The following is a 12,624-nucleotide window of genomic DNA, read 5'->3' on the forward strand; positions in this document are numbered from 1 at the left end:
ACTGTGTTTTTGGGGTGTGGGGATACATGGAGGTGGTGTTGATATCTGTAATGATGCTATTCAGCCAACAAGTAGGGGGAAAAAAGGGATATGTTTATCCTGGTACGTACTCGCCCGCTTCTATTTGTTAGGAGGTGGAATGGATCATATAGATGTATTCTTTTTCTTGGGAATGTGACTTACATGCCATTGAAACTATTGAGCGTTATCAAGAACGTATTATTTTAATGTCAAATGTGAATCTTGAGAAATCTGTATCAGACCATAGATGTACCATTTTGTTATGTTTTCATTTATGTTATCATTTATCATTTATTATAGTCAGACATGCACTTTATTAATGTCTTAATACAAGATGAAAATAATAAATAAAGATTTGTTAAAAAAAAAAACACATCTTGTTCGTTTCTTTTCAAATCCATTGTGGTGGTGTATAGAGCCAAAATTGGTAGAATTGTGTAGATGTCCCAATATTTATGGACCTGACTGTATATTCTTGTACAAAGGAGCAGTAATATAGTAGTTATATTATTGTACATAGGGGCAGTATTATAGTAGTTATATTCTTGTACATAGGAGCAGTATTATAGTAGTTATATTCTTGTACATAGGAGCAGTATTATAGTAATTATATTCTTGTACATAGGAGGCAGTATTATAGTAGTTATATTCTTGTACATAGGAGCAGTATTATAGTAGTTATATTCTTGTACATAGGAGGCAGTATTATAGTAGTTATATTCTTGTACATAGGAGCAGTATTACAGTAGTTATATTCTTGTACATAGGAGCAGTATTATAGTAGTTATATTCTTGTACATAGAGGCAGTATTATAGTAGTTATGTTCTTGTACATAGGAGCAGTATTACAGTAGTTATATTCTTGTACATAGGAGCAGTATTATAGTAGTTATATTCTTGTACATAGGAGCAGTATTATAGTAGTTATATTCTTGTACATAGGAGCAGTATTATAGTAGTTATATTCTTGTATATAGGAGCAGTATTATAGTAGTTATATTCTTGTACATAGGAGCAGTATTATAGTAGTTATATTCTTGTACATAGGAGCAGTATTATAGTAGTTATATTCTTGTACATAGGAGCAGTATTATAGTAGTTATATTCTTGTACATAGGAGGCAGTATTATAGTAGTTATATTCTTGTACATAGGAGCAGTATTATAGTAGTTATATTCTTGTACATAGGAGCAGTATTATAGTAGTTATATTCTTTGTCAAATTTCTTTTTATTGATAGCAGTAAAAACCATCAAAACATTGTCAGAACATTCCATCTCCATAAGTTGCCAGACAAACTCAAGTATTACTTAGACAGTACACTTCATTACAGGTAATACACGCGATCAGATACAAAATACATCAAGTTACGTTGCTGAGAATTTTAACATAAACAGCACCAATTATGCATGGTCATAAGTATCTAAGATCCTGTGAAACTCATGGTGCGCTCACATATACGTGTCCACCATAAATAAGCATTATGTACCCCTGCGTAGGGTAGACAACACTGAGGGACCCTTATAGTTCATAAATTGATCCTACATGTACCCTTACAGTTTCAACGGCGAGGAGGAGGTAACGTTCTAAACAAGAGAAAGGGGGATAAAGAGGGGAGGGGGAGATGAACTGTGATCCCTCAATGTGGAGGGAAGGGAACTTGGGTGTTAAGATCTCCTTGGGGAGACCCTCCTGTACACACATACTTCAAATGCTTTCTATATGCACTCTACCTATGAACGCTATGTAGACAGCACTGATTTTAAAAGGTCATGGTATGAAACTATGATATGAAGACTTTAATAATTGCCTTTCGTCTTATTGGGCCTGAAGACCCATTCTCTGGTTGCTATAAGTCAACCATGGGGACCATGTTTTCAAGAATTTTTCGTGCCTTCTGATTTCCCAGCCAGCTAGCTCCTCCATTCTACATATCTGATCCACCTTTATCTCCCAATGTGAGAGTGTAGGTGGTTCCTCGCTGAGCCATTTTTGTGGTATTAGGAGTCTCGCAGCTTGTATTAGATGTGTAGGTAAGCTCGCTTTGGACGGAAACAGGGCTGGTGTGGGAAGCCAGAGGAGCACCAATTCTGGTGACAGCTGAATGTTTTTATTCATGACTTCATTGATTACCTCCGATACTCCCTCCCAATATCCCCGTATCTTTGGGCACGACCAAAATATATGGGTTTGCGATCCACTCGCCTCCTTACACCTCCAGCACAAATCAGATGTGCAGAGACCTTTAATGAATAATTGTTTCGGAGTCTGGTACCATTGAGTCAGTAGCTTGTATGAGTGCTCTTGCACCCTCACACATCTGGAAAACCCATGTGAGTGTGCATGAATACGTAGTATGTCAGTTTCCGAAAATTTTAAGTCTAGTTCTGTGGCCCAGGTTTTTATATAATTTGGGATCCCTACAGGGTTTTGGACGTTAAGTGCCAAGTATAGTTTAGATATTAGTTTATTGGGGGGGGACTCTAAATGCATCAACTTTTCAAACCAAGTGGTTTCTGCTTTACTCTGTCTATCTTTTAATAATGGTTTGCTGACAGAATTAAATTCAATGGAGTCCAGAAAATGGCAGGCTGATAAGACACTATTCATGGGGTGTTGGTCATGAAGAGCCTTTGATGCCCCATCTAGGAATTCTGTTATAGTGTAAGCTTGCAATCTGTTCCATGCTGGCGATATATTTTTTTTGCAGTGGATCTAACTAGAAATGGAGCTAGGTTAGCTGGCATCAGTGAAGATGGTGCAGATAACAAGTATTTATCTTTGTTTAGTTGTCTCACCACCGCTGCCGTGCCTTTGAGCAGCACATGGGAGTGTAGTGAAGAGGAGTTCAGGCCCCATAAACCCGCCCTCTGCTTCCTGTCAAGTTGTGCCATCTCTAGTTCTCTACTCAGGGTGTTGGACCACGGGGCATGTATATATAGCCACCTCTTCAAGTGTATGGCTTTATAATACTGATGAGCATCGGGTAAAGCCATCCCTCCTTGAGCTTTCCTCAGTATTAACATGTGATGCGCCAGTCTCGCTCCCCCCCCCCCCCTCCAAAGGAACGTGCTAAAGAATCGTCTGATTTGCGTAAAGAAGGAGGAGGGAAGAAAGACAGGCAGCATCTGCATCACGTATAACAGTCTAGGCATAATAAATGCTTTCAGCATATTCTTCCGGCCCATCCACGATACATATGGAATACGCAGGGTGTGTAACTGTTGTTGTATGTCCTTTAGTAATGTAGCATAATTTAGTTGGAATAATTTATCCAGTTTACAGGGAATTTTGATACCCAGGTAGGACAGGTGGGACGTTTGCCATATAAAGGGAGTATTGGATTTAAGTAGGCTGATCTGGCTAGCTGATGCCGACACATTCATAGCCTCTGATTTTGTGTGGTTTACTTTAAAGTTGGACACCTGTCCATACTGTTCGAACAGGGCTAACAGATGCGGGAAGGCCTCGACCGGGTTAGTCACCATAACCAAAAGGTCATCTGCGTAGGCTGCATTAAGATGTTCGGTAGAACTATTCTCCAGTTTAATGCCCTTGATACCGGGATGTTCCCGAATAGTTTGAAGCAATGTTTCCATTACTAATATATACAGAGCCGGCGATAACGGGCAAACCTGTCTCGTCCCATTCCGTATGGGGAAGGGAGGCGACAGAGTGCCATTAACCCTGATCCGGGCGCTTGGATCCCCATATAGTGACATGATAGCGTTCCGGAACTGTTGAGGAAACCCGAACTTTTGCAAGGTACTCATCATGTATGACCAATTCACCCGGTCAAAGGCCTTCTCCGCATCTATACCCAGCAGGACCAGGGGAATTCTCTTTTTAACAGCTAGCTGCATGATAGACAGGATTCTGCACGAATTGTGACTGCCTTCCCTGCCCGGTACAAAACCTGTTTGTTCAGGGTTTATAAGTTTAGGGAGAAGAGCACTTATCCTAGAAGCCAAAAGTTTCGCCCAGACCTTGACATCGACGTTTAAGAGCGAGATTGGTCTGTAGCTGCCACATAATTTAGGGTCCTTCCCTGGTTTGGGTAGGATAGTGACTGTGGCCTCAAGGGATTGCTTGTGTAGCTGGGATCCGTTCAGAAGCTCATTGCACCAGGCAGCCAAGTAGGGAGTCAGAACATTAGAGAATTTTTTATAATAACCCACTGGGAAGCCGTCTGGTCCTGGGCTCTTCCCTAGTGGCATGGAACCCAGTAGCTTAGTAACTTCTTCCTCTGTTACAGGAGATAATAGAGCCTGACCTTCTACCTCGGTTAAGGTGGGCAGCTGTAAATGTTTTAGGAAGTTGTCTATCAGGGTATCCCTTCCCTCAGTGGATCCTGCCACCTCCTCCGGGAGTCCGTAAAGATCGCTATAACATTTTTGGAACTCAGTGGCTATATCTGACGTTTTATGCAGAGTAGTGCCATCTTTTGTGTCAATGCCTGCAATATACATAGAGTCCTTTTTTTGTTTAAGCAAAGCGGACATGAGTTTCGTGCCTTTATCTCCATGAGAATAAAAGCGAAATTGCGAGTACTGGTACGTCTTCGCATAGCCTACATTTAGGTGATCCAACAACTGCCTACGTAGGACGGATAACTTATCTCTGGCATCTATGGCTCTAGACCTCTTATGTAGTGATTCAATATCAGCTATTTGCCTAAGTAGGCCATTGATGTGCTCCTGTCTGACCTTTTTGACTCTGCTGCCCAGCGCAATGAGCTCCCCCCTCATGACTTGTTTGAGCGTCTCCCAGACGGTCGTGAGCGGCATGCCTTCCGTGCAATTCTCCCTAAAAAACAAGGTCAGTTTCTGAGTGAGATTAGTCAGGTCCGATTGTTTATCTAAGAGTGTTTCATTTAACCGCCATTGTCTAGCGTGGATCGGCAAAGTTGGGAATTGGAGTGAAGCCGTCACCGGGGCATGGTCAGATATTGTAATGGGTTCAATGGTGGACCCCTCCAGCCTGTCCGCACAGCTGCCAGAGATCAGGATATAATCCAGCCTCTTATAGGTGTTGTGTGGGGCTGAAAAGAACGAGAAATCTTTGTCAACAGGGTGAAGCAGTCTCCATGAATCCACCAAGTTGGCATCCGCAAGGTAATTATTAACCCTACCTATGACCATTTGAGTTAATTGTGAAATGCCATCCGAAGCGTCTAGTAAGGGATTCAGTGTCATATTTAAGTCACCCCCTATTATTCTTATCCCTTCTGCAAAGGAGGCAAACGTTTTCAGAGTACCAATGAGCCATTTTGCTTGACCTCTGTTAGGACTATATAAGCTGGCAAGAGTCACTACCTGGGTACCAATTGAACCCTTCACAAATACATAGCGCCCTTCCGGGTCTACTTGTTTACAAATCAGTTGAAAAGGGACATTCTTAGCTATGGCAATGCCCACACCCCTAGCTGCCTTACTATATTCACTACCTGGGAAGGGTAGGCGCATGCGCCGACTTAAAGTGCAATTCCTGCAGGAAACAGATGTCAGTATGCAATTTCTTCATCAACCTTATAACTTGTGACCTCTTCTGCGGGGTGTTAAACCCTCTGACATTAAATGACGTACATTTAATTAATGCCATGGTCCAAGTGGAGGTGTCTGAAGAAGGGACCATGCTGCTGGTAAGTCCGCTGGAGTACGTATCGTGCATCTCTTGCCCTCTGAAGAGAAAGTCCAAATGGAAATAGCCACTTGTAGGGTAGTTTGATCGCTCGCAGATGATCTGTTAGTGGCCTCAGGATTCTCCTCTTGCTTAGGGTCGAGGGTGCTAGATCTTGATATAGTAGGATCTTGGCTCCTTCATATGTCGGCTCCCTCTGCTCTCTGGCCGCTTTGAGTATAGCAGCTGTATCGACGTATCGTAGCAGACCACATACTACATCTCTAGGCGGGTCTGTGTCTTTTGGCCTCGGCCTCAGCGCTCTGTGGATTCGCTCCACACAAATCTCAGCAGCCCGCTCTGCTCCCAATAGGCCCGAAAAAATGGCGGCAGCCGCTTCTGGTAGTGCGTCATGAGGCACCAGCTCTGGGAGACCACGCAGCCTGATGTTTTTCCGACGGCTACGATTTTCCTGGTCTTCTATTAGAGCAAAAGCAGTATCCAGCGAGGAGGCAATCGCTGCACTGTTGTCGCCCAAGGTATGAGCGAAAGTTAATATAGCTGCCTGATTATGCTCCAACTTGTCCACCCGGTGCCCGATGTGCTTCACATCGTTCTTAATCTCCGTGAGTTCCTGCATCACCGGCGCCAGTGCCGTAGTCAGAGCTTGTTGTATAAACTGGCGTGAGATGGGTGCCGATGCAATCGCACGGGTCTGGGTGTCAGTGTCAGGAGAGACGCCTTCCGCTCCTTCTGCGTCTTGTGGCCACTCATCTTGTTCAGGCGGCGCCATCTTAGCAGCACTTGCGGCTGGTGATTTATTGTGGAAGAATTTATCAATTTCTTGTGGATTTTTGTCCAACCTGTAGCGTTCTGGTGTTTCTCTGGGGATATATCTGCCTACTTTGCCCATTCTTGTACGGCTAGATAGCAGAATTTACTGGTTTGCTGGCTCACATGGAGAGGAGCTCTCTCACATGCGTCTGTCCCGGTCGGCTGTCAGGCTCCGCCCCATAGTAGTTATATTCTTGTACATAGGAGCAGTATTATAGTAGTTATATTCTTGTACATAGGAGCAGTATTATAGTAGTTCTATTCCTGTACATAGGAGCAGTATTATAGTAGTTATATTCTTGTACATAGGAGGCAGTATTATAGTAGTTATATACTTGTACACAGGAGGCAGTATTATAGTAGTTATATTCTTGTACATAGGAGGCAGTATTATAGTAGTTATATTCCTGTACATAGGAGCAGTATTATAGTAGTTATATTCCTGTACATAGGAGCAGTATTATAGTAGTTATATTCTTGTACATAGGAGATAGTATTATAGTAGTTATATTCTTGTACATAGGAGCAGTATTATAGTAGTTATATTCTTGTACATAGGAGGAAGTATTATAGTAGTTATATTCTTGTACATAGGAAGCAGTATTATAGTAGTTATATTCTTGTACATAGGAGCAGTATTATAGTAGGTATATTCTTGTACATAGGAGCAGTATTATAGTAGTTATATTCTTGTACATAGGAGCAGTATTATAGTAGTTATACTCTTGTACATAGGAGGCAGTATTATAGTAGTTATATTCTTGTACGTAGGTACAGTATTATAGTAGTTATATTCTTGTACATAGGAGCAGTAATATAGTAGTTATATTCTTGTACATAGGAGCAGTATTATAGTAGTTATATTCTTGTACATAGGAGCAGTATTATAGTAGTTATATTCTTGTACATAGGGGCAGTATTATAGTAGTTATATTCCTGTACATAGGAGAAGTATTATAGTAGTTATATTCTTGTACATAGGAGGCAGTATTATAGTAGTTATATTCCTGTACATAGGAGCAGTAATATAGTAGTTATATACTTGTACATAGGTTCAGTATTATATTAGTTATATTCTTGTATATAGGGCAATATTACTATAGTTTGGATATTTGTTCTTTATCCTGAGGCTTGATGGCCGTGGAGTTCAGAATAAATTTGATGTATTTCTGCTTTATAAAAGAATATCTACCTCGCACCTCAGGGGCGATAACTGCACCCTTCAGGTTAATGTCAATTGTGCCTGGAGTTGCCCTTTGATATTTTTTCACTGTCCCTTATTATTGAAAAAGTTTCCCTATGCCGGGAACTGACGGCTCCACTGTCTTTATTCATGTTCCATGCCATCCATAATTCTCTTAGAGGCGCAGAAGTGATATTGTTTTGTTAATGTTTCTCTATGACATAAACTTCTGGCGCCATTTGTCAGAGCTGTCCACCTCTATTGCTCAAATGGCGAGAGCTTCATCTGCCGAAAAAGCCGAACATCTTTCACCTTAGTAGAGGGCACTGCTTCTAGGTCATCGAGACAGTAAAACTCCTGGGTCTGCTTTGATATAATTCTCCTCTACTTTTACCAAGGATCTCATTTTCTTGCTACCGTCCCCGGCATAAATATGCACGTTATTACATCCATATTAGTGACAATTTACTGTCTGTTACTGAAAGGACTAGTCCCAGCTGAGAATTCAATTTCAGCATTGCTTCTGTGTTGGGCGTTAAGACCTTAATCACTGTGGCATTTGGGCGGGCGTTCTTCTCGTTAATAAAGATTGAAGAGTTCCCCGGGGAGAGTTGAGATAGAATTTCAGTCATCCTTCATTGTTTTCCACTGGCTTGTTGTTGTGGTTCAGGGAAGGCTGCTGACAGGTGAAGTCTATGAAACTCGCATTTATCCCCTTCCGTGGCATGCAATATTTATCTGTTCTTGTTTAATTGGAAACTTTCTCTACTTCATAAGATTTTATTCGACTCTTCTCTGTATTTTTTCAAGCTTTGTATGGGTCATCTTGAAAATTGTTTGCTCTGCGCTTTGATTTACGGTAGCGCCGGCAGTATCCGTCTTCTGGTTTTTAGGAATATTTTCACTTAGTGGTGCCAAGTGATATACGGCGCTCATGTAGATAGACTTCTCCTTTCCTTCACAGAAAGCATAAGGGTTTACTCAGGGCCGGGTCCAGGTTCATGTCAGCCCTTGGGCGATAAATCTCAGTGGGCTCCCTTGTGGCAATTGTTTTACAGTGACATGTCCCCTTGTGGCTCCTACACACTATAATGACCTCTAGTGCCCCCCAGAAAGTATAGTGACCCCCAGTGACCCCCCTACACGTCATAACATAACTGCTGGGCCTGTCCTGGAGGAGAGAAGGAGCGCAGGGAGATGACTCCCCTGTGCTCCAGAATGTGCGCTTCCATCTGTATTGATGGAAGTGCTCATGGCGGCTGGCACCCTCCCTGAGAGCCTGCGTCCGGGGTCTACCACCCCCCCTCCCTTGGCACACCACTGTACAGTGGTCCAAGGGCCGGTTTTACATCCCATAAAGCCCCACACACAGATTTTCACCCTCATGGCCCCCAGAATACGCCACATGCCCCCTCCCCTCACAGGAATGAGTTCCCCTCCCTCACAAAAAGTTAAAGCAATGGAGCCGGTCGTCATACAGCATGTACCCCAGGACCGCACAGCACTAGGACCTCCCTCTCTCCCAAAGTACCTGCAGGAACTCCAGTGTCAGTGCAGATAGAAAGCTCTGTTCTATACAAATTTGGTCATGTGACCAGTAACCCCTTTCCGCATCCACCGTAAATGTACGGCACATTTCGGGTCTTTAACTGCTTCCCGGCCACCTAACGCAGGATCGCGGTCCGGAGGCGGTCGATTCATTCCTCCTAGACGCATCGGCGCGTCATCTCGCGAGACGCGAGATTTCCTGTGAACGCGCGCACACAGGCGTGCGCGTTCACAGGATCGGCTGGTAAGCGAGTGGATCTACAGCCTGCAGCGTTCGCTGGCAGGCTGCAGATGCGATTTTTTTTAACCCCTAACAGGTATACTAGACGCTGTGTCATTGATCACCCCCCTGTAAGGCTCCATTCAGACGTCCGTATGTGTTTTACGGATCCACAGATCCATAGATCGGATCCGCAAAACACATACGAATGTCTGAATGGAGCCTTACAGGGGGGTGATCAGCGAGTCTATATGGGATGATCACCCCCCTGTAAGGCTCCATTCAGACGTCCGTATGTGTTTTACGGATCCAGGGATCCATGGATCGGATCCGCAAAACACATACGGACATGGAGCCTTACAGGGGGGTGATCACCCCATATAGACTCCCTGATTACCCCCCTGTCATTGATCACCCCCCTGTCATTGATCACCCCCCTGTCATTGATCACCCCCCTGTCATTGATCACCCCCCTGTCATTGATCACCCCCCTGTAAGGCTCCATTCAGACTTCCGTATGATTTTTACGAATCCACGGATACATGGATCGGATCCGCAAAACACATACGGACATCTTAATGGAGCCTTACAGGGGGGTGATCAATGAAAGGGGGGTGATCACCCCATATAGACTCCCTGATCACCCCCCTGTCATTGATCACCCCCCTGTAAGGCTCCATTCAGACATTTTTTTGGCACAAGTTAGCAGAAATTATTATTATTATTTTTTTCTTACAAAGTCTCATATTCCACTAACTTGTGTCAAAAAATAAAATCTCACATGAACTCACCATACCCCTCACGGAATCCAAATGCGTAAATTTTTTTTGATATTTATATTCCAGACTTCTTCTCACGCTTTAGGGCCCCTAAAATGCCAGGGCAGTATAAATACCCCACATGTGACCCCATTTTGGAAAGAAGACACCCCAAGGTATTCCGTGAGGGGCATATTGAGTCCATGAAAGATTTTAATTTTTGTCCCAAGTTAGCGGAAAGGGAGACTTTGTGAGAAAAAGCCGAAAAAAAAAAATTTCCGCTAACTTGGGACAATTATTTTTTTTTTCTATGAACTCGCCATGCCCCTCATTAAATGTCAGAAGCAAAGGTGCTCAGAAAGTCAGAGCTGCTTCAAAAAGCGGAAATTCACATTTTTGTACCATAGTTTGTAAACGCTATAACTTTTACCCAAATCATTTTATTTTTTACCCAAACATTTTGTTTTTAATCAAAGACATGTAGAACAATAAATTTATATATGGATGTCGTTTAAAAAAAAAAAAATTACAACTGAAAGTCAAAAATGTATTTTTTTTGCAAAAATTTCGTTAAATTTCGATTAATAACAAAAAAAGTAAAAATGTCAGAAGCAATGAAATACCACCAAATGAAAGCTCTATTAGTGAGAAGAAAAGGAGGTAAAATTCATTTGGGTGGTAAGTTGTATGACCGAGCAATAAACTGTGAAAGTAGTGTAGTGCAGAATTGTAAAAAGTGGCCTGGTCATTAAGGGTGTTTAAGCTAGGGGAGCTGAGGTGGTTAAAGATGGCGTCCGCTCTGCAACCAGGCACCCGCTACCAATGTCTACGATCTGCGGTAATGTTGACTTGGACAACTAACCACCCCGATGCCGTGGTCAGAGGTCAACACGGGATCTGAGAGTGTTAAAAAGCGGAAGCGTGGGCTTCCTGCTTAGACGCGCCTTCCCCCTGTGGAAATCGGGGAAAGCACCCTGTTCTAAAAATGAGCCGCAACCTGTACAAGGCTTCCAGGCTCATATTAGTATATCCCAGTTCAGGCCACTAGGTGGCAGCACTGAACTGTGATTTAGTGATTTCTATTAAGAATAATGGAGCAATTTCCATGATTCTGTATAAGTTGCAATCTGATCATTGCAAGTTGTGGTCCACTTGGGCAACTAACAAAAAGTTATAAAAAAAAGTTAAAAAAAATGTTTGAAAATATAAAAAAAAAATAAGTAAAATCAACCCACTTTCCTCAAAATAAAAATCAACAACATCAAAAAAATAACATTATGGGCATCGTCGCATGTGAAGAAAGCACCCATACTATAAAAATATAAAAAAAGTTAGCCCATATGGTGAAGGATGTAGCAGAAAAAATAAAAAAGGCTGAATTGCCATTTTTTCATCACTTTATCTCCCCCAAAAATTGAATAAAAAGTGATCAAGTCATACACACCCCAAAATGGTATTGTCAAAAAAGACAGATTGTCCCTCAAATGAGCCCCCACACATCTCTGTAGACATAACTATAAAAAAAAGTTATGGGGGTCACCAGGGAGTTCTGTTAGGGTTGCCATCTTTCCTAACAAAAAATGTTGGTTACACAAATGTAAAAAGTTGTGTGTATTTAAGTTTTATTGAGCCTCTATTTTTGAAACGATTCTGCTGGGATTTAAACTCACAGCCATCTACATCAAAGGCAAGAACCTTAACCACTGAGCTATAGAGCTTCAAGTTAAACTGCTGTAAATATCGGATGCTCGAGTAGAACACTTTAGGATGCTCAGGTGCTCTACAGACCACCCGAGTATAATGGAAGTCAATGGGAGAACCCGAGAATTAAACCAGGCACCCCCTGCTCTGAAGAGGGGAGGGGGTCTGGTTCATAGAAAAAGGTCAGAAATTGATGGAAACACCACTGAAATTGTTCAGGAACAGCATGTGGAGGATGTCTGGACGCATCTTAGACTTCCAGGTCGCTGCTGGGAACGATGTTGTCCGAGTAGTATGCCACTTTTACAGACTGACAATAATACGCACAAAATCGAAAATAAAATCTATTTTAGAGGAAAAATTGTTAGGAAACATTATTTCCTGTATATTTACTTGTATATAAAGTGCAAGTGCTGCCAACAATTACAAGGAAGAGGCACTCCGATACAACCTGTATATCACATAAAGGAGGGCCTCATACACATTGTGGTACAATAGTTCAGGTAGTGGGACTCCTACACTCATAAAGCCTATGCACTAAGTGAAAGGGCTGCCAAAAATTACAAGGAACCGACATTACAATACACCCTTTATTACACATAAAGGAGATCATCATACGCAGCCTTAAAAAATTATGATTGATGGCCTACTGGTGACCCCCTAAAACATTAGGGGTGAGAGCCTGCTGCTGAGCTGACCCACTAAAACATTAGGGGTGAGGGCCTGCTGCTGAGCTGACCA

This window comes from Bufo gargarizans, chromosome 5 (assembly GCF_014858855.1).
Source record: "Bufo gargarizans isolate SCDJY-AF-19 chromosome 5, ASM1485885v1, whole genome shotgun sequence".
Lineage (NCBI taxonomy): Eukaryota > Metazoa > Chordata > Amphibia > Anura > Bufonidae > Bufo > Bufo gargarizans.